Source organism: Eleutherodactylus coqui, chromosome 7 (genome assembly GCF_035609145.1).
Source record: "Eleutherodactylus coqui strain aEleCoq1 chromosome 7, aEleCoq1.hap1, whole genome shotgun sequence".
In the NCBI taxonomy this organism is placed as follows: domain Eukaryota; kingdom Metazoa; phylum Chordata; class Amphibia; order Anura; family Eleutherodactylidae; genus Eleutherodactylus; species Eleutherodactylus coqui.
This window is the reverse complement of record NC_089843.1, coordinates 61,340,970-61,367,559: the sequence shown is the minus strand read 5'-3', so window position 1 is coordinate 61,367,559 and position 26,590 is coordinate 61,340,970. Positions and strand designations below refer to the sequence as shown.

Genomic DNA, 26,590 nt, shown 5'->3' with positions numbered 1-26,590 from the left:
GAATTAAATAATTGAGTTGGGACCCATTAGCTTTTCCTATTTATGACATAACCAATGCTCGTGCCAAATTTCACGTTTCTTTAACACCGGAAAGTGAGAGAATTACATTCCGTACGTAAAATTTGGACGCTAATTCTTTTGCGCATAGAATTGAATAATCAAGTTGGGACCTATTAGCTTTTCTTGACATTTATGACATATTCAATGCTCGTGCCAAATTTTAAGTTTCTATGACATTGGGAAGTAAGAGATTTAGATTATGTACATAAAATTTCGATGCCAATTCTTTTGCGCTACAATTGAATAATCGAGTTGGGAACCAATTACTTTTTCTATTTTGGAGATAATCTATGCTTGTGTCAAAATTCATGTTTCTACAACATCGGAAAGTTGGAGAACTTTTGGCGAATCAGTCAGTCAGTGAGTCAGTGAGGGCTTTCTTCTTTATATACATAGATTAGCTGATATACCTGGCTTCGCCCGAGTTAATTTGGTACTAGTGTTTATGTGGTGTTCACACGGAAAGTCTTATGAAGTCGTGGTTACTTTAGAGATACCGAGGAAAAACATATGTTCACCATTTTGCATACTTCTCTGCGTTACCCAGGAAACACCACGTTGAGGCAACCATGCGATGTTTCCTTTATATAAAATGACATCAGGAAGTGAGAGAATTAGATTACGTACATAAAATTTGGACACTAATTCTTTTGCGCTTAGAATTGAATAATCGAGTTGGGACCTATTAACTTTTCATATATATGACACAATCAATGCTTGTGCCAAATTTCATGTTTCTATGACATTGGGAAGTGAGAGATTTAGATTATGTACGTAAAATTTGGACGCTAATTCTTTTGCGCATAGAATTGAATAATGGAGTTAGGACCCATTAGCTTTCCTATTTATGACATAATCAATGCTCTTACCAAATTTCCAGTTTCTATGACACCGAAAAGTGAGAAAATTAGATTCCGTACGTAAAATTTGGACGCTAATTCTTTTGCGCATAGAATTAAATAATGGAGTTGGGACCCATTAGCTTATACTATTTATGACATAAACAATGCTTGTGCCAAATTTCCCGTTTCTATGACACCGGAAAGTAAAAAAATTACAATCCGCACGTAAAATTTCAACGCCAATTCTTTTACGCTAGAATTGAATAATGGAGTTGGGACCTATTAACTTTTCCTATTTATGACATAATCAATGCTCGTGTCAAATTTCCCGTTTCTATGACACTGGAACGTGAGAAAATTAGATACCGTACGTAAAATTTGGACGCTAATTCTTTTGCGCATAGAATTGAATAATCGAGTTGGGACACATTAGCTTTTCCTACTTATGACATAATCAATGCTCGTGCCAAATTTCAAGATTCTATGACACCGGAAAGTGAGAAAATTACATTCCGCACGTAAAATTTCGACGCCAATTCTTTTGCGCTAGAATTGAATAATCGAGTTGGGACCCATTCACGTTTCCAATTTATGACATAATCAATGCTCGTGCGAAATTTCACGTTTCTATGACACCGGAAAGTGAGAAAATTACATTCCGCACGTAAAATTTGGACGCTAATTCTTTTGCGCATAGAATTGAATAATCGAGTTGGGACCCATTAGCTTTTCCTATTTATGACATAATCAATGCTCGTGCCAAATTTCACGTTTCTATGACATTGGGAAGTGAGTGATTTAGATTATGTACGTTAAATTTCGATGCCAATTCTTTTGCGCTAGAATTGAATAGTCGAGTTGGCACCCAATTTGTTTTCCCATTTTGGAGATAATTTATGCTTCTGCCAAATTTCATGTTTCTACGACATCGGGAAGTTGGAGAACTTTTGGCGAATCAGTCAGTCAGTCAGTGAGTCAGTCAGTCAGTCAGTCAGTGAGGGCTTTCAGCTTTATATATAAATAGATTCAATGCTCGTGCCAAATTTCACGTTTCTATGACACCGGAAAGTGAGAAAATTACATTCCGCGCGTAAAATTTGGACGCTAATTCTTTTGCGCATAGAATTGAATAATGGAGTTGGGACCCATTAGCTTTTCCTATTTATGACATAATCAATGCTCCTGCCAAATTTCCTGTTTCTATGACACCGGAAAGTGAAAAAATTACATTTCGCACGTAAAGTTTTGACGCCAATTCTTTTGCGCTAGAATTGAATAATCGAGTTGGGACCCATTAGCTTTTCCTATGTATGACATAATCAATGCTCGTGCCAAATTTCCTGTTTCTATGACACCGGAAAGTGAGAAAATTAGATTCCGTACGTAAAATTTGGACGCTAATACTTTTGCGCATAGAATTAAATAATCGTGTTGGGACACATTAACTTTTCCTATTTATGTCATAATCAATGCCCGTGCCAAATTTTAAGTTTCTATGACATTGGGAAGTGACATTTAGATTATGTACGTAAAATTTCGACGCCAATTCTTTTGCGCTAGAATTGAATAATCGAGTTGGGACCCAATTACTTTTCCTATTTTGGAGATAATCTATGCTTGTGCCAAGTTGTGCCATGTTTCTACGATATTGGGAAGTTGGAGAACTTTTGGCGAGTCAGTCAGTCAGTCAGTGAGGCCGCCTGCAGACGAGCGGGTCGGATCCGGCAGCGAGAATTCTCGCCTCGCGATCCGACCCGAGCGCCTGCAAGGACGAGCGCGTACTCACCCGCGCCTGACGGCCCCGGCTCTTTCATGTGCCGGCTGCCGCGCAGCCGGCGCATGCGCAGACCGGAGCCGGCGGCCAGCTGAGTGCGTGCCCCGCAGAAAATTAGGACATGCCGCGGTTTGTTTGCCGCGAGAGATTTCGCGTGGCCAAACCGCGGCCGTCTGCATAGGAGTGCGTATTTTAATGCACTCCTATGCAAACTTTCAGCGGCGGAAATCCCGCGGGAAATCCCGCGGCGGGATTTCCGCCCGTGTGCAGGCGGCCTGAGTCAGTGAGGGCTTTCGTCTTTATATATATATATAGATACACCTGTATACAGATTATATTGCAATGCACCGGTGTACAGATTATATGTAAAACGCCCTGTATACAGATTATATGTACAATGCCCTGTATACAGATAATATTACAAAGCCCCTGTATACAGATTATATGCACAATACCCCTTTATACAGATTATATGTACAATGCCCCCTTTATACAGATTATATGTACAATGCCCCTGTATACAGATTATATGTACAATGCCCTGTATACAGATAATATTACAATGCCCCTGTATACAGATTATATGTACAATGCCCCTGTATACAGATTATATGCACAATACCCCTTTATACAGATTATATGTACAATGCCCCTGTATACAGATTATATGTACAATGCCCCTGTATACAGATTATATGCACAATACCCCTTTATACAGATTATATGTACAATGCCCTGTATACAGATTATATGTACAATGCCCCTGTATACAGATTATATGTACAATGCCCCCTTTATACAGATTATATGCACAATACCCCTTTATACAGATTATATGTACAATGCCCTGTATACAGATTATATGTACAATGCCCCTGTATACAGATTATATGTACAATGCCCCTGTATACAGATTATATGCACAATACCCCTTTATACAGATTATATGTACAATGCCCCTGTATACAGATTATATGTACAATGCCCCTGTATACAGATTATATGTACAATGCCCTGTATACAGATAATATTACAATGCCCCTGTGTACAGATTATATGTACAATGCCCCTGTATACAGATTATATGTACAATGCACCTGTATATAGATTATATGTACAATGCACCTGTATACAGATTATATGTACAATGCCCCTGCATATAGATTATATGTTCAGTGCCCCTGTATACAGATTATATATACACAATACACTTGTGTATAGATTATATATACACAATACACTTGTGTATAGATTATATGTACAATGCACCCGTATACAAATTATATGTACAAGGCACCTGTGTAAAAATTATATGTACAATGCCCCTGTGTACAGATTATATGTACAATGCCCCTGTGTACAGATTATATGTACAATGCCCCTGTATACAGATTATATGTACAATGCCCCTGTATACAGATTATATGTACAATGCCCCGTATACAGATTATATGTACAATGCCCTGTATACAGATTTATGTACAATGCCCCTGTACACATATTATATGTATAATGCACCTGTATAAAATTATATGTACAATGCCCCTGTATACAGATTATATGTACAATGCACCTGTATACAGATTATATGTACAATGCTCCTGTATACAGATTATATGTACAATGCACCCGTATACAGATTATATGTACAATGCTCCTGTATACAGATTATATGTACAATGCTCCTGTATACAGATTATATGTACAATGCACCTGTGTACAGATTATATGTATAATGCACCCGTATACAGATTATATGAACAATGCACCCGTATACAGATTATATGTACAATGCACCTGTGTATAGATTATATATGTATAATGCACCTGTATACAGATTATATGTACAATGTACCCATATGCAGATTATATGTACAATGTCTTTGTATACAGATTATATGTACAATGCCCTTGTATACAGATTATATGTACAATGCCCTGTATACACATTATATGTACAATGCCCTGTATACAGATAATATTACAAAGCCCCTGTATACAGATTATATGCACAATACCCCTTTATACAGATTATATGTACAATGCCCCCTTTATACAGATTATATGTACAATGCCCCTGTATACAGATTATATGTACAATGCCCTGTATACAGATAATATTACAATGTCCCTGTATACAGATTATATGTACAATGCCCCTGTATACAGATTATATGCACAATACCCCTTTATACAGATTATATGTACAATGCCCCTGTATACAGATTATATGTACAATGCCCCTGTATACAGATTATATGCACAATACCCCTTTATACAGATTATATGTACAATGCCCTGTATACAGATTATATGTACAATGCCCCTGTATACAGATTATATGTACAATGCCCTGTATACAGATTATATGTACAATGCCCCTGTATACAGATTATATGTACAATGCCCCTGTATACAGATTATATGCACAATACCCCTTTATGCAGATTATATGTACAATGCCCTGTATACAGATTATATGCACAATACCCCTTTATACAGATTATATGTACAATGCCCCTGTATACAGATTATATGTACAATGCCCTGTATACAGATTATATGCACAATACCCCTTTATACAGATTATATGTACAATGCCCTGTATACAGATAATATTACAATGCCCCTGTGTACAGATTATATGTACAATGCCCCTGTATACAGATTATATGTACAATGCCCCTGTATACAGATTATATGTACAATGCCCTGTATACAGATAATATTACAATGCCCCTGTGTACAGATTATATGTACAATGCCCCTGTATACAGATTATATGTACAATGCACCTGTATATAGATTATATGTACAATGCACCTGTATACAGATTATATGTACAATGCCCCTGCATATAGATTATATGTTCAGTGCCCCTGTATACAGATTATATATACACAATACACTTGTGTATAGATTATATGTACAATGCACCCGTATACAAATTATATGTACAAGGCACCTGTGTAAAAATTATATGTACAATGCCCCTGTGTACAGATTATATGTACAATGCCCCTGTGTACAGATTATATGTACAATGCCCCTGTATACAGATTATATGTACAATGCCCCTGTATACAGATTATATGTACAATGCCCCGTATACAGATTATATGTACAATGCCCTGTATACAGATTTATGTACAATGCCCCTGTACACATATTATATGTATAATGCACCTGTATAAAATTATATGTACAATGCCCCTGTATACAGATTATATGTACAATGCACCTGTATACAGATTATATGTACAATGCTCCTGTATACAGATTATATGTACAATGCACCCGTATACAGATTATATGTACAATGCTCCTGTATACAGATTATATGTACAATGCTCCTGTATACAGATTATATGTACAATGCACCTGTGTACAGATTATATGTATAATGCACCCGTATACAGATTATATGAACAATGCACCCGTATACAGATTATATGTACAATGCACCTGTGTATAGATTATATATGTATAATGCACCTGTATACAGATTATATGTACAATGTACCCATATGCAGATTATATGTACAATGTACCCATATGCAGATTATATGTACAATGCCTTTGTATACAGATTATATGTACAATGCCCTTGTATACAGATTATATGTACAATGCCCTGTATACACATTATATGTACAATGCCCTGTATACAGATTATATGCACAATGCACCAATATACATATTATATGTACAATGCACCCATATACAGATTATATGTACAATGCCCCTGTATACAGATTATATCTACAATGCCCCTGTATACAGATTATATGTACAATGCACCTGTATATAGACTGTATGCACATTGCACTTGTGTATAGATTATATGTACAATGCACCCGCATACAGATTATATGTACAAGGCACCTGTGTACAAATTATATGTACAATGCACCTGTGTACAGATTATACGTACAATGCCCCTGTATACAGATTTATGTACAATGCCCTTGTATACAGATTATATATACAATGCACCTGTGTACAGATTATATGTACAATGCCCCTGTATACAGATTTATGAACAATGCCCTTGTATACAGATTATATGTACAATGCACCTGTGTATATATTATATGCACAATGCACCCATATACATATTATATGTACAATGTACCCATATGCAGATTATATGTACAATGCCCTTGTATATAGATTATATGTACAATGCACCCGTATACAGATTATATGTACAATGCCCTTGTATACAGATTATATGTACAATGCTCCTGTGTACAAATTATATGTATAATACACCTTTGTACAGATTATATGTGCAATGCCCTTATATACAGATAACATGCACAGTGCCCCTGCATACAGATTATATGTACAATGCCCCTGCATACAGATTATATGTACAATACACCTTTATACAGATTATATGTGCAATGCCCTGTATACAGATTATATGTACAATGCCCCTATATACAGATTATATGTACAATGCCCCTGTATACAGATTATATGTACAATACACATGTATACAGATTATATGTACAATACACCTGTATACAGATTATATGTACAATGCCCCTGTACACAGATTATATGTACAATGCCCTGTATACAGATTATATGTACAATGCCCTGTATACAGATTATATGTACAATGCCCTGTATACAGATTATATGTACAATGCCCCTGTATACAGATTATATGTACAATGCCCTGTATACAGATTATATGTACAATGCACCTGTATACAGATTATATGTACAATGCCCCTGTATACAGATTATATGTACAATGCCCTGTATACAGATTATATGTACAATGCACCTGTATATAGATTATATGCACAATGCACTTGTGTATAGATTATATGTACAATGCCCCTGTATACAGATTATATGTACAATACACCTTTATGCAGATTATATGTGCAATGCCCTTTTATGCAGATTATATGTACAATGCACCTGTATGCAGATCATATGTGCAATGCACCTGTATACAGATCATATGTACAATGCACCTGTATGCAGATCATATGTACAATGCACCTGTATACAGATTTCCCTGCATTCTGGGACTTGTGGGGAAAAATGATAATCCCTTCTAAAGAGACTGACGCAAACCCAGCTGACCATACACCTCCGCAGGATAGCGGGGTAAATGTGGACATTGAACCGGAGGATGTAACTTTTACTTTACAGGTCTTGGCTGGAGATGATGCTGAAGAGGAAGTCTACCACTCGGGTCAGGATGTGTCCGATCTGGAGGATGCGCCAGGTAATTTTGAGACAGCCCAGTTAAGGGACCCCACGCTTATCAATGCAAAAGAAAATGTCGTAGTGATAAATGGTGTGTTACAGGAACCGGGTTCTGACCAACGGTTCCCTCATTTTGCCATGAATAATAACTTGTTGTATAGAGTAACAAAAACAAGCGGGGAAGTGGTGGAACAGTTGGACGTGCCGAAGCCGTACAGGCACAAGGTGCTAGACTTAGCACATAATCATCTATTAGGAGGACATTTAGGAACTGATAAAACGCAGGATAGAATTCTTCAAAGGTTCTTCTGGCAAGGGGTGTACAAGGACATAAAGAAGTCGTGCCCCACCTGTCAGATCACTGCTCCTGTGTCGCACTTCCGCAGTCCCTTAGTGCCTCTCCCGATTGTAGAGGTTCCCTTTGAAAGAATTGGGATGGATTTAGTAGGTCCCATAGTCAAGTCGGCTAGAGGATATCAATACATTTTGGTCATGTTAGATTATGCCACTCAATACCCTGAGGCAATCCCTTTAAAAAGCGCTACTGCCAAATCATTGCACGAGAGTTGTCCCTTATGTTCTCCAGAATAGGTCTTCCCAAGAAAATCCTCACGGACCAAGGGACCCCCTTCATGTCCAAAGTAACGAAAGAATTGTGCCAACTTTTTTAAATTGATCACATACGAACCTCAGTATACCACCCTCAAACGGATTGGTTAGTGTAGAGCTTCAATAAGACCCTGAAGCAAATGCTAAAGCGGGTAGTAGAGAAAGATGGTCGGGACTGGGACCATCTGTTACCTTATCTCATGTTCTCCATACGGAAAGGATCACAGGCTTCCACAGTCTTCTCACCATTTGAGTTGCTATATGTTCGGCCCCCAGAGGGTTGTTGGATATAGCCAGAGAAACCTGGGAGACCAAGTCTACTCCCTATAGAAGCGTCATAGAGCACGTGGCTCAGATGCAGGACCGCATTAATACTGTAATGCCCATTGTCAGGGAACACTTGCAGAGGGAGCAGGAGGCCCAAAGCAGAGTGTACAATCGTTCTGCCAGGGTGAGAACTTTTAGTCCCGGTGACCGAGTTCTCATCTTGGTGCCCACTGTAGAGAGTAAGTTCCTCGCTAGATTGCAGGGTCCCAACAAAACGTTGAGAAGGTAGGCGACGTAAACTATAGAGTGCACCGGCCGGGGAAAAGGAAGCCGTATCAGGTGTACCATGTTAATTTAATAAAACTCTGGAAGGATAGAGAAGATTTGGGTACCTCAAGCATCAGGAGGGGTGGGCCGCAGCCCTCCCTGCCCGATGTTAGAGTAGGTGCGGCCCTCTCGGTGTGCCAACGGCAGGAGGCAAAAGAGTTCCTGCAAAAAAACACAGACAGATTCTCTGACCTGCCCGGTCGTACACACGTCATGACACATGATATCATAACTGAACCCGGGATGAAGGTAAACCTAAAACCGTATAGGATTCCAGAAGCCCGTAGGAAAGCAGTTTCTGCCGAGGTTAAGCTTATGCTGGAATTAAGGGTGATAGAGGAATCAAAAAGTGAGTGGTCAAGCCCTACTGTTTTAGTCCCCAAACCAGATGGTACTTGGAGGTTTTGCAGTGATTTCAGGAAGTTAAGCGAAATCTCCAAATTTGATGCATATCCCATGCCCAGGGTTGATGAATTAATTAGGAGACTGGGTAATGCAAGATATATTACCACACTTGATCTTACTAAAGGGTACTGGCAAATACCTCTGACTGACAAGGCCAAAGAGAAAATGGCCTTCTCAACCCCAGAGGGCTTGTTTCAGTACAAAGACATGCCGTTTGGTTTACATGGCGTGCCTGCTACCTTTCAAAGGTTAATGGATCAGATTTTGAGGTTTCACCGTAACCATTCTGCCACGTACCTAGACGATGTCGTAGTCTATAGTACCGATTGGGAGAGTCACCTTGGGAAGGTATAGGCGGTCATGGATGCCATAAAAGGGGCAGGTTTAACCTTAAACCCTGGAAAATGTGCACTAGCCCTGGAGGAAGCCAATTACCTTGGCTATGTTATTGGCCATGGCGTCATTAAACCCCAGGTCAACAAGGTAGAGGCCATACAGGCATGGCCTAGACCTTTAACAAAAAAACAGGTCAGAGCTTTTTTAGGAATGACCGGGTACTACCGTAGGTTCGTGCCTAATTTTGCCTCCATTGCAGCACCACTTGTCGAAAGGGGGAAAGTTGGTAATGGTGGCATGGACAGCCGAGGCCGAGCAGGCCTTTCAAAATTTAAAAGTCTGCCCTTTGCCAACAGCCAGTATTGATAACGTCCGACTTCTCGAAAGAGTTTATTGTGCAGACAGATGCTTCTTATGTAGGGTTGAGTGCAGTGTTGACCCAGTCCATAAATGGGGAAGAACATCCAGTACTGTATTTAAGCTGGAAACTATGTCCTGCGGAGAAGAATTATGCTATTGTTGAACGTGAATGTTTAGCAGTAAAATGGGCACTAGAAACGTTAAAGTACTATCTCTTGGGGAGAGAGTTCAAGTTGGTGTTAGACCATGCCCCCTTGACCTGGATGAAGCAAAATAAGGAAAAGAATGCGAGGGTGACGGGGTGGTTTATTTCGCTTCAGAACTTCAAGTTCACCCTCGTATATAGACCAGGCAAGTCACAAGGTAATGCTGATGCCCGGTCTAGGGTGCATTGTCTGATCACCAAAAAGGCCCAGCCCCCTGGTCTGGAGAAGAGGGGAGGGAATATGTAGGCAGTTAAATGGTGAAGTTGTGGATGGAGTATATCTCCCTCCCAGGCTCTTAGTCTGGATAGGGTGGCGGTCTAGTTCACAACTTCACCCTAGTCCTTAGGAAGCTCAGCTGTAGGCACTGACCCCGTTACTGGGGCATAAAAGGCTGCAGCTCCCAAGGAGTCAGTGTCTGAAAGCCTGAGGTGGGAATACCACTTCACAGAAGGACCTGAAGAAACCTCAGAGCACCCTGCGTGCTGCAGCATTGCATATGTTATATTGCATGGATTTTTGTGTTGCTGTTTTGTTGCCTGGAAGCATAAGTTAAAATAAAGTTTGTATGCACTTTTGAGTCCAGTGTGTCGTTCTGTACAGATGATATGTACAATGCACCTGTATACAGATGATATGTACAATGCCCCTGTATACAGATTATATGTACAATGCACCCGTATACAGATTATATGTACAATGCACCTGTGTACAGATTATATTACAATGCCCCTGTATGCAGATTATATGTACAATGCCCCTGTATACAGATTATATGTACAATGTGTTATGGAAATTCAATGTTCCGTCAATATGCTGTGAGGCTCCACATCAGAGGTGGTTATGGCGGCCGCCGTGCGAAAGCTATGGACACAGACATCATGACCGTGTCTTAAAGCAATCTACCTTTATTACAAAACCTCTTTCTTTATATAGTATTTTAAAGGAGAGTGGTCTATTGTCAATAAGTGTCCATTGCAGGCAGTCATGTGCTTTTACATAGATAGCAGTTAATCATTAAGACATTGTCTTTACTGGACACTATTGTAAACTGACCTTTAAACAGTGTAACAGAAGATAAGGAACTCTGTAAGTACTATTCTCTATTTCTAACTCCTATAACAATGCAATCTTGCCGTGCAAACAACACATGAGTGTACAAGCGTATATCAAAGATGTTCATAGGAGACAGAATAAAATATATATGTATATAATTTAGGCCCATAGCCTCCAGAAGCGTATATTAAAGATGTTCATAGGAGACAGAATGAAATAAATATATATATATATATTTATTTCATTCATTTATTTCATAAATATATATATATGAGCATTAAACTTAAAAATAAGTTTTATGCTCATAGCCTTCACAAATGCCCCTGTATAAAGGTTATATCTACAACACACCTGTATTATACAGATTATATGTACAATGCCTCTGTACACAGATTATATGTACAATGCCCTGTATACAGATTATATGTACAATGCCCTGTATACAGATTATATGTACAATGCACGTGTATACAGATTATATCTACAACACACCTGTATACAGATTATATCTACAATGCCCCCGAATACAGATTATATCTACAATGCCCCCTAATACAGATTATATGTACAATGCCCCCTAATACAGATTATATGTACAATGCCCCTGTATACAGATTACAGTTAGGGCCAGAAATATTTGGACAGTAACACAATTTTCGCGAGTTGGGCTCTGCATGCCACCACATTGGATTTGAAATGAAGCCTCTACAACAGAATTCAAGTGCAGATTGTAACGTTTAATTTAAAGGGTTGACCAAAAATATCTGATAGAAAATGTAGGAATTGTACACATTTCTTTACAAACACTCCACATTTTAGGAGCTCAAAAGTAATTGGACAAATAAACATAACCCAAACAAAATATTTTTTTTTCAATATTTTGTTGCGAATCCTTTGGAGGCAATCACTGCCTTAAGTCTGGAACCCATGGACATCACCAAACGCTGGGTTTCCTCCTTCTTAATGCTTTGCCAGGCCTTTACAGCCGCAGCCTTCAGGTCTTGCTTGTTTGTGGGTCTTTCCGTCTGAAGTCTGGATTTGAGCAAGTGAAATGCATGCTCAATTGGGTTAAGATCTGGTGATTGACTTGGCCATTGCAGAATGTTCCACTTTTTTGCACTCATGAACTCCTGGGTAGCTTTGGCTGTATGCTTGGGGTCATTGTCCATCTGTACTGTGAAGCGCCGTCCGATCAACTTTGCAGCTTTTGGCTGAATCTGGGCTGAAAGTATATCCTGGTACACTTCAGAATTCATCCGGCTACTCTTGTCTGCTGTTATGTCATCAATAAACACAAGTGACCCAGTGCCATTGAAAGCCATGCATGCCCATGCCATCACGTTGCCTCCACCATGTTTTACAGAGGATGTGGTGTGCCTTGGATCATGTGCCGTTCCCTTTCTTCTCCAAACTTTTTTCTTCCCATCATTCTGGTACAGGTTGATCTTTGTCTCATCTGTCCATAGAATACTTTTCCAGAACTGGGCTGGCTTCTTGAGGTGTTTTTCGGCAAATTTAACTCTGGCCTGTCTATTTTTGGAATTGATGAATGGTTTGCATCTAGATGTGAACCCTTTGTATTTACTTTCATGGAGTCTTCTCTTTACTGTTGACTTAGAGACAGATACACCTACTTCCCTGAGAGTGTTCTGGACTTCAGTTGATGTTGTGAACGGGTTCTTCTTCACCAAAGAAAGTATGCGACATCCACCACCGTTGTCTTCCGTGGACGCCCAGGCCTTTTTGAGTTCCCAAGCTCACCAGTGAATTCCTTTTTTCTCAGAATGTACCCGACTATTGATTTTGCTACTCCAAGCATGTCTGCTATCTCTCTGATGGATTTTTTCTTTTTTTTCAGCCTCAGGATGTTCTGCTTCACCTCAATTGAGAGTTCCTTTGACCGCATGTTGTCTGGTCACAGCAACAGCTTCCAAATCCAAAACTACACACCTGGAATCAACCCCAGACCTTTTAACTACTTAATTGATTACAGGTTAACGAGGGAGACGCCTTCTGAGTTAATTGCAGCCCTTAGAGTCCATTGTCCAATTACTTTTGGTCCCTTGAAAAAGAGGAGGCTATGCATTACAGAGCTATGATTCCTAAACCCTTTCTCCGATTTGGATGTGGAAACTCTCATATTGCAGCTGGGAGTGTGCACTTTCAGCCCATATTATATATATATAATTGTATTTCTAACATGTTTTTGTAAACAGCTAAAATAACAAAACTTGTGTCACTGTCCAAATATATCTGGCCCTAACTGTATATGTACAATGCCCCCGTATACAGATTATATGTACAATGCACCCGTATACAGATTATATGTACAATGCACCCGTATACAGATTATATGCACAATGCCCCGTATACAGATTATATGTACAATGCACCCGTATACAGATTATATGTACAATGCACCCGTATACAGATTATATGTACAATGCCCCTGTATACAGATTATATGCACAATGCCCCGTATACAGATTATATGTACAATGCACCCGTATACAGATTATATGTACAATGCACCCGTATACAGATTATATGTACAATGCCCTGTATACAGATTATATGTACAATGCCCCTGTGTACAGATTATATGTACAATGCCCTGTATACAGATTATATGTACAATGCACCCATATATAGATTATATGTACAATGCCCCTGAATACAGATTATATGTACAATGCACCCGTATACAGATTATATGTACAATGCCCTGTATACAGATTATATGTACAACGCCCTGTATACAGATTATATGTACAATGCCCTGTATACAGATTATATGTACAATGCTCCTGTATACAGATTATATCTACAATGCCCCTGTATACAGATTATATGTACAATGCCCTGTATACAGATTATATGTACAATGCACCCATATATAGATTATATGTACAATGCCCTGTATACAGATTATATGTACAACGCCCTGTATACAGATTATATGTACAACGCCCTGTATACAGATTATATGTACAATGCCCCTGTATACAGATTATATGTACAATGCCCCTGTATACAGATTATATGTACAATGCCCCGTATACAGATTATATGTACAATGCAAGGGTGTACCTAAAGGCTCAGGGGTCCGGGTGCACCTATTTATATATACACATACCCCGTGTTCTGGACCACTTCTCCTCCATGTGACAACAGCAGCAGCAGACAGTGCAGTTTCAGTTCAGCAAGAGGGAGGGGCAGCACATGATCACAGGATCAGTCCCTGCCGCCCCTTTGTGACTGCCTCTCTCCTCCACCCCCCTGCTCTTTCCTGCTTCCTGTGAGGTTGGCCGCTTTGCTTGCCGCATAATCTGTACCGTGTGGCAGACAGAGCGGTTAATGCACTGAAAGATTATATGTACAATGCCCCGTATACAGATAATATGTACAATGCAACTGTATACAGATTATATGCACAATGCACCTGTATACAGATTATATGTACAATGTACCTGTGTACAGATTATATGTACAATGCACCTGTGTACAGTTTATATGTACAATGCCCCTGTATACAGATTATATCTACAATGCCCCTGTATACAGATTATATGTACAATGCCCCGTATACAGATTATATGCACAATGCACCTGTATACAGATTATATGTACCATGCACCTATATACAGATAATATGTACAATGCCCTGTATACAGATTATATGTACAATGCCCCGTATACAGATCATATGCACAATGCCCCTGTATACAGATTATGTGTACAATGCCCCTGTATACAGATTATGTGTACAATGCCCCTGTATACAGATTATATGTACCATGCACCTGTATACAGATTATATGTACAATGCCCCTGTATACAGATTATGTGTACAATGCCCCTGTATACAGATTATATGTACAATGCCCTGTATACAAATAATATGTACAATGCCCTGTATACAGATTATATGTACCATGCACCCGTGTACAGATCATATGTACAATGCCCCGTATACAGATATGTACGATGCCCCTGTATACAGATTATATGTACAATGCCCTGTATACAGATTATATGTACAATGCCCCTGTATACAGATTATATGTACGATGCCCTTGTATACAGATTATATGTACAATGCCCCTGTATACAGATTATATGTACAATGCCCCTGTATACAGATTATATGCACAATGCCCTGTATACAGATTATATGTACAGTGCCCCGTATACATATTATATGTACAATGCACCTGTATACGGAATATTTGTACAGTGCCCCGTATACAGATTATATGTACAATGCACCTGTATACAGATTATATGTACAATGCCCCTGTGTACAGATTATATGTACAAAGCACCCGTATACATATTATATGTACAATGCCCCTGTATACAGATTATGTGTACAATGCCCCGTATACAGATCATATGTACAATGCCCTGTATACAGATTATATGTACAATGCCCTGTGTACAGATTATATGTACAATGCCCCTATATACAGATTATATGTACAATGCCCTTGTATACAGATTATATGTACAATGCCCCTGTATACAGATTATATGAACAATGCCCCTGTATACAGATTATATGTACAATGCCCCTGTATACAGATTATGTGTGCAATGCACCTGTATACAGAATATATGTACAATGCCCCTGTATACAGATTATGTGTACAAAACACCTGTATACAGATTATATATACAACACACCTGTATATAGATTATATGTACAATGCCCCTGTATATAAATTATATGTACAATGCACCTGTATACAGATTGTATGTACAATGCCCCGTATACTGATTATATGTACAATGCCCTGTGTACAGATTATATGTACAATGCCCCTGTGTACAGATTATATGTACAAAGCACCCGTGTACATATTATATGTACAATGCCCCTGTATACAGATTATGTGTACAATGCCCTGTATACAGATCATATGTACAATGCCCTGTATACAGATTATATGTACAATGCCCTGTGTACAGATTATATGTACAATGCCCCGTATACAGATTATATGTACAATGCCCTGTATACAGATTATATGTACAATGCCCTGTATACAGATTATATGTACAATGCCCTTGTATACAGATTATATGACCAATGCCCCTGTATACAGATTATATGCACAATGCCCCTGTATACAGATTATATGTACAATGCCCCTGTATACAGATTATGTGTACAATGCACCTGTATACAGAATATATGTACAATGCCCCTGTATACAGATTATGTGTACAAAACACCTGTATACAGATTATTAGAGATGAGCGAACACCAAAATGCTCGGGTGCTCGTTACTCGGGACGAACTTTTCGCGATGCTCGAGGGTTCGTTTCGAACAACGAACCCCATTGATGTCAATGGGCGACCAGAGCATTTTTGTATTTCGCCGATGCTCGCTAAGGTTTTCATGTGTGAAAATCTGGGCAATTCAAGAAAGTGATGGGAATGACACAGAAACGGATAGGGCAGGCGAGGGGCTACATGTTGGGCTGCATCTCAAGTTCACAGGTCCCACTATTAAGCCACAATACTGGCAAGAGTGCCCCCCCCCCCTCCCAACAACTTTTACTTCTGAAAAGCCATCATTAGCATGGCATACCTTTGCTAAGCACCACACTAGCTACAACAAAGCACAATCACTGCCTGGATGACACTCCGCTGCCACTTCTCCTGGGTTACATGCTGACCAACCGCCCCCCCTCCCCCACAGCGCACACCAAAGTGTCCCTGCGCAGCCTTCAGCTGCCCTCATGCCACGCCACACTCATGTTTATTTAGAAGTGCGTCTGCCATGAGGAGGAACCGCAGGCACACACTGCAGAGGGTTGGCATGGCTAGGCAGCGGCCCTCTTTAAAAGGGGCGGGGCGATAGCCCACAATGCTGTACAGAAGCAATGAGAAATAGAATCCTGTGCCACCGCCATCAGGAGCTGCACATGTAGGCATAGCAATGGGGAACCTATGTGCCACACACTATTCATTCTGTCAAGGTGTCTGCATGCCCCAGTTAGACCGGGCTTTTTAATTCATAGACACAGGCAGGTACAACTCCCTATTGTGAAGTCCCTGTCGACCCACAGCATGGGTGGGTGCCAGGAAGCCACCGGCGGTACATAGAAATATCCCATTGCATTGCCCAACACAGCTGAGGTAGTAATGTCGTGCGTAATACAGGTGGGCTTCGGCCCACACTGCATGCCCCAGTCAGACTGGGGTTCTTTAGAAGTGTACAGATGTATTAAAAACTCCGTGTGCACCTACAGCATGGGTGGCTCCCTGGAACCCACCGGCGGTACAGAAAAATATCCCATTGCATTGCCCAACACAGCTGAGGTAGTAATGTCGTGCTTAATGCAGGTGGGCTTCGGCCCACACTGCATGCCCCAGTCAGACTGGGGTTCTTTAGAAGTGGACACATGTAGGTTAAACTCCCTGTGGACCCACTGCCTGGGTGGGTGCCAGGAAGCCACCGGCGGTACATAGAAATATCCCATTGCATTGCCCAACACAGCTGAGGTAGTAATGTCGTGCGTAATACAGGTGGGCTTCGGCCCACACTGCATGCCCCAGTCAGACTGGGGTTCTTTAGAAGTGTACAGATGTATTAAAAACTCCGTGTGCACCTACAGCATGGGTGGCTCCCTGGAACCCACCGGCGGTACATAAAAATATCCCATTGCATTGCCCAACACAGCTGAGGTAGTAATGTCGTGCTTAATGCAGGTGGGCTTCGGCCCACACTGCATGCCCCAGTCAGACTGGGTTTCTTTAGAAGTGGACACATGTAGGTTAAACTCCCTGTGGACCCACTGCCTGGGTGGGTGCCAGGAAGCCACCGGCGGTACATAGAAATATCCCATTGCATTGCCCAACACAGCTGAGGTAGTAATGTCGTGCGTAATACAGGTGGGCTTCGGCCCACACTGCATGCCCCAGTCTGACCGGGGTTCTTTACAAGTGGACACATGTAGGTTACACTCCGTGTGCACCTACAGCATGGGTGGCTCCCTGGAACCCACCGGCGGTACATAAAAATATCCCATTGCATTGCCCAACACAGCTGAGGTAACGTCAGCTGTAATGCAGGTGGGCTAAAAATTAATTTGATTACACTGTAGGCGAGGGCCCACAAAAATTGCTGTATAAACAGTACTAATGTACATCCCAAAAATTGGCCATGGCCAGCCAAGAGGGCAGGTGAAACCCATTAATCGCTTTGGTTAATGTGGCTTAAGTGGTAACTAGGCCTGGAGGCAGCCCAGTGTAACGAAAAATTGGTTCAAGTTAAAGTTCCAACGCTTTTAAGCGCATTGAAACTTATAAAAATTGTTCAGAAAAATTATTTGAGTGAGCCTTGTGGCCCTAAGAAAAATTGCCCGTTCAGCGTGATTACGTGAGGTTTCAGGAGGAGGAGCAGGAGGAGGAGGAGGAATATTAGACACAGATTGATGAAGCAGAAATGTCCCCGTTTTGGATGGTGAGAGAGAACGTAGCTTCCATCCGCGGGTGCAGCCTACGTATTGCTTACGTATCGCTGCTGTCCGCTGGTGGAGAACAGAAGTCTGGGGAAATCCAGCCTTTGTTCATCTTGATGAGTGTTAGCCTGTCGGCACTGTCGGTTGACAAGCGGCTACGCTTATCTGTGATGATTCCCCCAGCCGCACTAAACACCCTCTCCGACAAGACGCTAGCCGCAGGACAAGCAAGCACCTCCAGGGCATACAGCGCGAGTTCAGGCCACGTGTCCAGCTTCGACACCCAGTAGTTGTAGGGGGCAGAGGCGTCACCAAGGATGGTCGTGCGATCCGCTACGTACTCCCTCACCATCCTTTTACAGTGCTCCCGCCGACTCAGCCGTGACTGGGGAGCGGTGACACAGTCTTGGTGGGGAGCCATAAAGCTGGCCAGGCCCTTAAAGACTGTTGCACTGCCTGGGATGTACATGCTGCTCGATCTACGCACATCCCCTGCTACCTTGCCCTCGGTACTGCGCCTTCTGCCACTAGCGCTGTCGGCTGGGAATTTTACCATCAGCTTGTCCGCAAGGGTCCTGTGGTATAGCAACACTCTCGAACCCCTTTCCTCTTCGGGAATCAGAGTGGGCAGGTTCTCCTTATACCGTGGATCGAGCAGTGTGTACACCCAGTAATCCGTCGTGGCCAGAATGCGTGCAACGCGACGGTCACGAGAAAGGCATCCTAACATGAAGTCAGCCATGTGTGCCAGGGTACCTGTACGCAACACATGGCTGTCTTCACTAGGAAGATCACTTTCAGGATCCTCCTCCTCCTCCTCCTCCTCAGGCCATACACGCTGAAAAGATGACAGGCAATCAGCCGGTGTACCGTCAGCAGCGGCCCAAGCTGTCTCTTCCCCCTCCTCCTCATCCTCCTCATGCTCCTCCTCCTGTACGCGCTGAGAAATAGACAGGAGGGTGCCCTGACTATCCAGCGGCATACTGTCTTCCCCCGCCCCCGTTTCCGAGCGCAAAGCAGCTGCCTTTATGGTTTGCAGGGAATTTCTCAAGATGCATAGCAGAGGAATGGTGACGCTAATGATTGTAGCATCGCCGCTCACCACCTGGGTAGACTCCTCAAAATTACCAAGGACATGGCAGATGTCTGCCAACCAGGCCCACTCTTCTGAAAGGAATTGAGGAGGCTGACTCCCACTGCGCCGCCCATGTTGGAGTTGGTATTCGACTATAGCTCTACGTTGTTCATAGAGCCTGGCCAACATGTGGAGCGTAGAGTTCCACCGTGTGGGCACGTCGCACAGCAGTCGGTGCACTGGCAGCTTAAAGTGATGTTGCAGGGTGCGCAGGGTGGCAGCGTCCGTGTGGGACTTGCGAAAATGTGCGCAGAGCCGGCGCGCCTTTACGAGCAGGTCTGACAAGCGTGGGTAGCTTTTCAGAAAGCGCTGAACCACCAAATTAAAGACGTGGGCCAGGCATGGCACGTGCGTGAGGCTGCCGAGCTGCAGAGCCGCCACCAGGTTACGGCCGTTGTCACACACGACCATGCCCGGTTGGAGGCTCAGCGGCGCAAGCCAGCGGTCGGTCTGCTGTGTCAGACCCTGCAGCAGTTCGTGGGCCGTGTGCCTCTTATCGCCTAAGCTGAGTAGTTTCAGCACGGCCTGCTGACGCTTGCCCACCGCTGTGCTGCCACACCGCGCGACACCGACTGCTGGCGACATGCTGCTGCTAACACATCTTGATTGCGAGACAGAGGAGGAGGAGGAGGAGGAGGAGGGTGCTTTAGTGGAGGAAGCATACACCTCCGCAGATACCACCACCGAGCTGGGGCCCGCAATTCTGGGGGTGGGTAGGACATGAGCGGTCCCAGGCTCTGACTCTGTCCCAGCCTCCACTAAATTCACCCAATGTGCCGTCAGGGAGATGTAGTGGCCCTGCCCGCCTGTGCTTGTCCACGTGTCCGTAGTTAAGTGGACCGTGGCAGTAACCGCGTTGGTGAGGGCGCGTACAATGTTGCGGGAGACGTGGTCGTGCAGGGCTGGGACGGCACATCAGGAAAAGTAGTGGCGACTGGAAACTGAGTAGCGCGGGGCCGCCGCCTCCATGATACTTTTGAAGGACTCCGTTTCCACAACCCTATACGGCAGCATCTCAAGGCTGATGAATTTTGCTATGCGGACGGTTAACGTTTAAGCGTGCGGGTGCGTGGCGGCGTACTTGCGCTTGCGCTCCAACAGTTGCGCAAGCGACGGCTGGATGGTGCGCTGAACTACACTGCTGGATGGGGCCGAGGACAGCGGAGGTGAGGGTGTGGGTGCAGGCCAGGAGACGGTAGTGCCTGTGTCCTGAGAGGGGGGTTGCATCTCAGTGGCAGGTTGGGGCACAGGGGGAGAGGCAGGGGTGCAAACCGGAGGCGCTGAACGGCCTTCGTCCCACCTTGCGGGGTGCTTGGCCATCATATGTCTGCGCATGGTGGTGGTGGTGAGGCTGTTGGTGTTGGCTCCCCGGCTGAGGTTTGCGCGACAAAGGTTGCATACCACTGTTCGTCGGTCGTCAGGCGTCTCTGTGAAAAACTGCCAGACCTTTGAGCACCTCAGCCTCTGCAGGGTGGCATGGCGCGAGGGGGCGCTTTGGGAAACACTTGGTGGATTTTTCGGTCTGGCCCTGCCTCTACCCCTGGCCACCGCACTGCCTCTTGCAACCTGCCCTGCTGATGCCCTTGACTCCCCCTCTGAAGACCTGTCCTCCTGAGTAAGCGTTGCACACCAGGTGGGGTCAGTCACCTCATCGTCCTGCTGCTCTTCCTCCGAATCCTCTGTGCGCTGCTCCCTCGGACTTACTGCCCTTACTACTACCTCACTGCAAGACAACTGTGTCTGATCGTCATCGTCCTCCTCACCCACAGAAAGTTGTTGAGACAGTTGGCGGACGTCCCCAGCCTCTTCCCCCGGACCCCGGGAACTTTCGAATGGTTGGGCATCAGTGACAATAAACTCCTCTGGTGGGAGAGGAACCGCTGCTGCCCAATCTAAGCAGGGGCCCGAGAACAGTTCCTGGGAGTGTTCCCGCTCCTGAGCAGGTGTCATTGTAGTGGAGTGAGGAGGCTGGGAGGAAGGAGGAGCAGCAGACAGAGGATTCGGATTTGCAGCAGTGGACGGCGCAGAACTGCGGGTAGACGATAGGTTGCTCGAAGCACTTTCTGCCATCCAGGACAGGACCTGCTCACACTGCTCATTTTCTAATAACCGTCTCCAGCGTGGACCCATTAATTGGGCGATGAATGTGGGGACACCAGAAACGTGCCTCTCTCCTAATCGCGCAGCAGTCGGCTGCGACACACCTGGATCAGGAGCTCGGCCTGTGCCCACACCCTGACTTGGCCCTCCGCGTACTCGGCCGCGTCCACGTCCTCTAGGCCTACCCCTACCCCTCAGCATGCTGTATTACCAGTGATTTGATTTCACAGGCAGCTAATAAATTGGCGCAAGACTGCAGGCCAAATATAATTTTTTCCCTTTTTTGAAAACGAAAGGCCCCACTGCCTCTAGTGAATGTATAATCTAAGTTTAATAACTGTGCTGTTTTCCTGCTAATGTGTCACAGAACGTGAGGGTAGCAGAGTTATTAACTGTGGCAGAGCAGGTATTTTTTTTCTCAATTAAGGAAAGCAAATGGCGAAGCCAGCAGTAAACCGTAGCTGGGTGCGTCTGATTTTTACAGATTGCACACGCAGCCGACACGTGTCCACCGCCCTTAGGACGGACAGAGGCAGGACAAATAGAATTATTTTCTGGTTTTTTGCACCAAAAGGCAGCACTGCGTATATTCTATGAACATGAGAAGTTTAATAACTGTGCTGTTTTCCTGCTAATGTGTCACAGAACGTGAGGGTAGCAGATTTATTAACTGTGGCAGAGCAGGTATTTTTTTTCCCAATTAAGGAAAGCAAATGGCGAAGCCAGGAGTAAAACGTAGCTGGGTGCGTCTAATTTTTACAGGTTGCACACGCAGCCGACACGTGTCCACCGCCCTTAGGACGGACAGAGGCAGGACAAATAGAATTATTTTCCGTTTTTTTGCACCAAAAGGCAGCACTGCGTATATTCTATGAACATGAGAAGTTTAATAACTGTGCTGTTTTCCTGCTAATGTGTCACAGAACGTGAGGGTAGCAGAGTTATTAACTGTGGCAGAGCAGGTATTTTTTTTCCCAATTAAGGAAAGCAAATGGCGAAGCCAGGAGTAAAACGTAGCTGGGTGCGTCTGATTTTTACAGGTTGCACACGCAGCCGACACATGTCCACCGGCGTTAGGATGGACAGAGGCAGGACAAATAGAATTATTTTCCTTTATTTTGCACCAAAAGGCAGCACTGCGTATATTCTATGAACATGAGAAGTTTAATAACTGTGCTGTTTTCCTGCTAATGTGTCACAGAACGTGAGGGTAGCAGAGTTATTAACTGTGGCAGAGCAGGTATTTTTTTTCCCAATTAAGGAAAGCAAATGGCGAAGCCAGGAGTAAAACGTAGCTGGGTGCGTCTGATTTTTACAGGTTGCACACGCAGCCGACACGTGTCCACCGCCCTTAGGACGGACAGAGGCAGGACAAATAGAATTATTTTCACTTGTTTTACAAGCAAAAGGCAGCACTGCGTATATTCAATGAATAATAACTGTGTTGTGGCCCTGCCTATATAATTCTTTCCCTGCAGTATCAATGGAGGGTGGAATGCTCTGCAGAGGCGATTTTGAGAAGCAAAAAAAAATGCAGCACAGCTAACAGCAGCCAGCACAGTACTGCACACGGATAAATATGGCCCTAGAAAGGACCGTTGAGGTTCTTGAAGGCTACACTCACTCCTAACACTCTCCCTGCCTATGCAGCACTTCTGTCCCTAATGCCAGGTGCAACGGTCTGCAGAGGCGATTTTGAGAAAAAAAAAATTGCCACTGCTAACAGCAGCCAACACACAGCTATCAGTGGCCCTAATAAGGACCTTTGGGGGGTCTTGAAGCCTACACTAACTACCAATTCTTTCCCTACAGCAGCTCCGGTACAAACAGCACTGTCCCTCATCTAACTCACCAGGCATCTGAGGCGAGCCGCGGGAGGGGCCGACTTTTATGTTCGGGTGACACCTGATCTTCCCAGCCACTCACAGCAGGGGGGTGGTATAGGGCTTGAATGTCACAGGGGGAAGTTGTAATGCCTTCCCTGTCTTTCAATTGGCCAGAAAAGCGCGCTAACGTCTCAGGGAAGGAAGTGAAAGTAACCAGAACACCGCATGGTGTTCGTTACGAATAACGAACATCCCGAACACCCTAATATTCGCACGAATATCAAGCTCGGAAGAACACGTTCGCTCATCTCTACAGATTATATATACAACACACCTGTATATAGATTATATGTACAAAGCACCTGTATACAGATTGTATGTACAATGCCCCTGTATACAGATTATGTGTACAAAACACCTGTATACAGATTATATATACAACACACCTGTATACAGATTATATGTACAATACACCTGTATACAGATTATATATACAACATACCTGTATATAGATTATATGGTTTACTCCATGAAGAGCAGACAGATACTTACCTGTGGTTAATTACTAGAAGTATATGTCTCACCTATTTTTAATTTTGTAAAAACCGCAACCCTGTGAGAACCTGTTTCATTACGGTCCATCTGTTCCTCTGTTAGGGCCCCCACTTACTTGCGTTTTTTTAACTCTGCGTTATCGCTGTGTTTTTTTTTTAAATGCAAATGTCAACGGGACTTTCTAATGTTAAAAATGCATCGCAAATGTGTGTTTTGCGATTTTTGCGCGATGCGTTTTTTAACATTGGAAATTCCCATTGACAATTGCATTTAAAAAAAAAACATGTGGGGAGGAGCCCTCGGGTCATCTGATAACTTTTCCAAGGATGATCTAGAGGAAGACAAGGGGCTGATTTCTGCTGCGAGTGTGATGCATTTTGCAAAAAAAGCATTGCATCTCTGTAATGTGATTTTCACGCATGTTAAAAACTTGCATGTTGTTTTAAAAGGAAAAATAGAAAAATCGCATTTGCATGAAAATTGCATCTACATGTAGGAACGATTACATTTATTGATTTTTGATGCCAGAGGAAATTATGGACAATTCTGAATCACAATCACCCAAAAATAGGACTTGCAGAGATTTTTGCAATTTCGAACGATCGGCCTGAGATTAAAATCGCTCATGTAAATAAACACATTGAAAGCAATGTGTTCTTTTCATGCGCCACATATATGACCATATCGCAGTTAGTCTGATATCGGCGCTGCTTCTGCCGGCCCCATTGAAAGCAGTGGTTTTTAGGCAACCCCCGCAGCATGCTTTTCAGGGAAGGGCTTGAAATATAAGCTCTTCCCTGAAAATCCTCCCTTGCTGGTGAAAAAACAAAAAAAATCTTTACTCACCTCTCTACCGCTCAGACGTGTCCTCCGGCTGATTCCCTGCACTGCTGTCCAGCACTTTCAGCATTTTTAAATCCCCGCCTCCTGAAAAGGCTGTGCTGATTGGCTGAGCGCTTAGCAGCCAAATACAGGCAGCGCTTAGCTATTCATTGATGAATGAATGCGCTCAATAGCAGTGCATGGGAACCAGTCGGAGGACGCGGCTGAGCAGCGGAGAGGGGGGGAGGGAATTTTTTTTGTTTTGGTTACCAGCTAGGGGTTTTTTTTTGGAAGGGATTATATTTCAAGCCCTTCCCCGAAAAGCATGTTGTGGGGGTTGCCTAAAAACCACTGCTTTCAATGGGACTGGCAGCAGCAGCGCCGACCCCATTGAAAGCCATGGGATAGTATCCTGGACTTCTGCCACAGCTGTGACAGCTGTGGCAGAGGATTCCTTCATCCCCGCAGTCCCCATGGAGATGAAAGAAACTCCTGCCACAGCTGTCACAGCTGTGGCAGAAGTCTGTGATATACTCCCTATGCTTTCAATAGGGCTGGCACTGCTGCTGCCAGCCCCATTGAAAGCATTTGCGATATTGCAGCGTGTTTTTTTGCGCTGTGAGGCGCAAGAAGAAAAAAAAACTAAAGTGGATGTCCACCCTTAGTAAGCATTTGCCCACCAAAAGCCCCATAGGAGTTTATGGGAGGTGCGCAAATATACCCTGATACCCGCGTAATTGTGCATTACGCTGCGCAATTTCACAGGAAAAAAAACACATCTGGAACTAGTTAGGCTTCATAGCCTTTTTGTCATGTGTGTCCCACGCCCATGTGAAAAAAAAGTACCGTAAAATGCAAAAGCACAACACTTATGGCGCAAATACATTGCGCTAACATGTGCGTTTTTGCGGATATGGTTGTTTGAAGATGGCGCAAGGCTGCATTTACCTGGCCAATAGTAAGCTGCACCTTTGACTCGCAGGCGCAACTCCCAACATGCAGCACAAGGACACTGTGTATGTGTGCTGTGCCATGGTGGGAGACATCGCACATTGCAAGTCCTATTCTCACACGTGAATCGCACTGGGAAGCTGGGAGATTACTTGTTGCATTTTCCTCCTATCCATCTCAAGTAGTTTAACATCTTACTGGCGCATCCTGAGGTCTTTCCAGTCTACGTTATTATATCACAGATCATTTCTATC

General features: G+C 43.3%; 1 protein-coding gene across 1 annotated transcript in view; it reads left to right on the top strand.

Annotated features, from left to right (window-relative positions):
• The first annotated feature begins 7,856 nt into the window (after positions 1 to 7,856).
• Positions 7,857 to 26,590, top strand: part of GABRB1 (gamma-aminobutyric acid type A receptor subunit beta1) — a 545,263-nt gene continuing 526,529 nt past the window's right edge. Inside the window, exon 1 of the mRNA XM_066573124.1 lies at positions 7,857 to 7,930. The gene's annotated coding sequence lies outside the window, so the exon portion shown is untranslated. The remainder of the gene's footprint in view (positions 7,931 to 26,590) is intronic.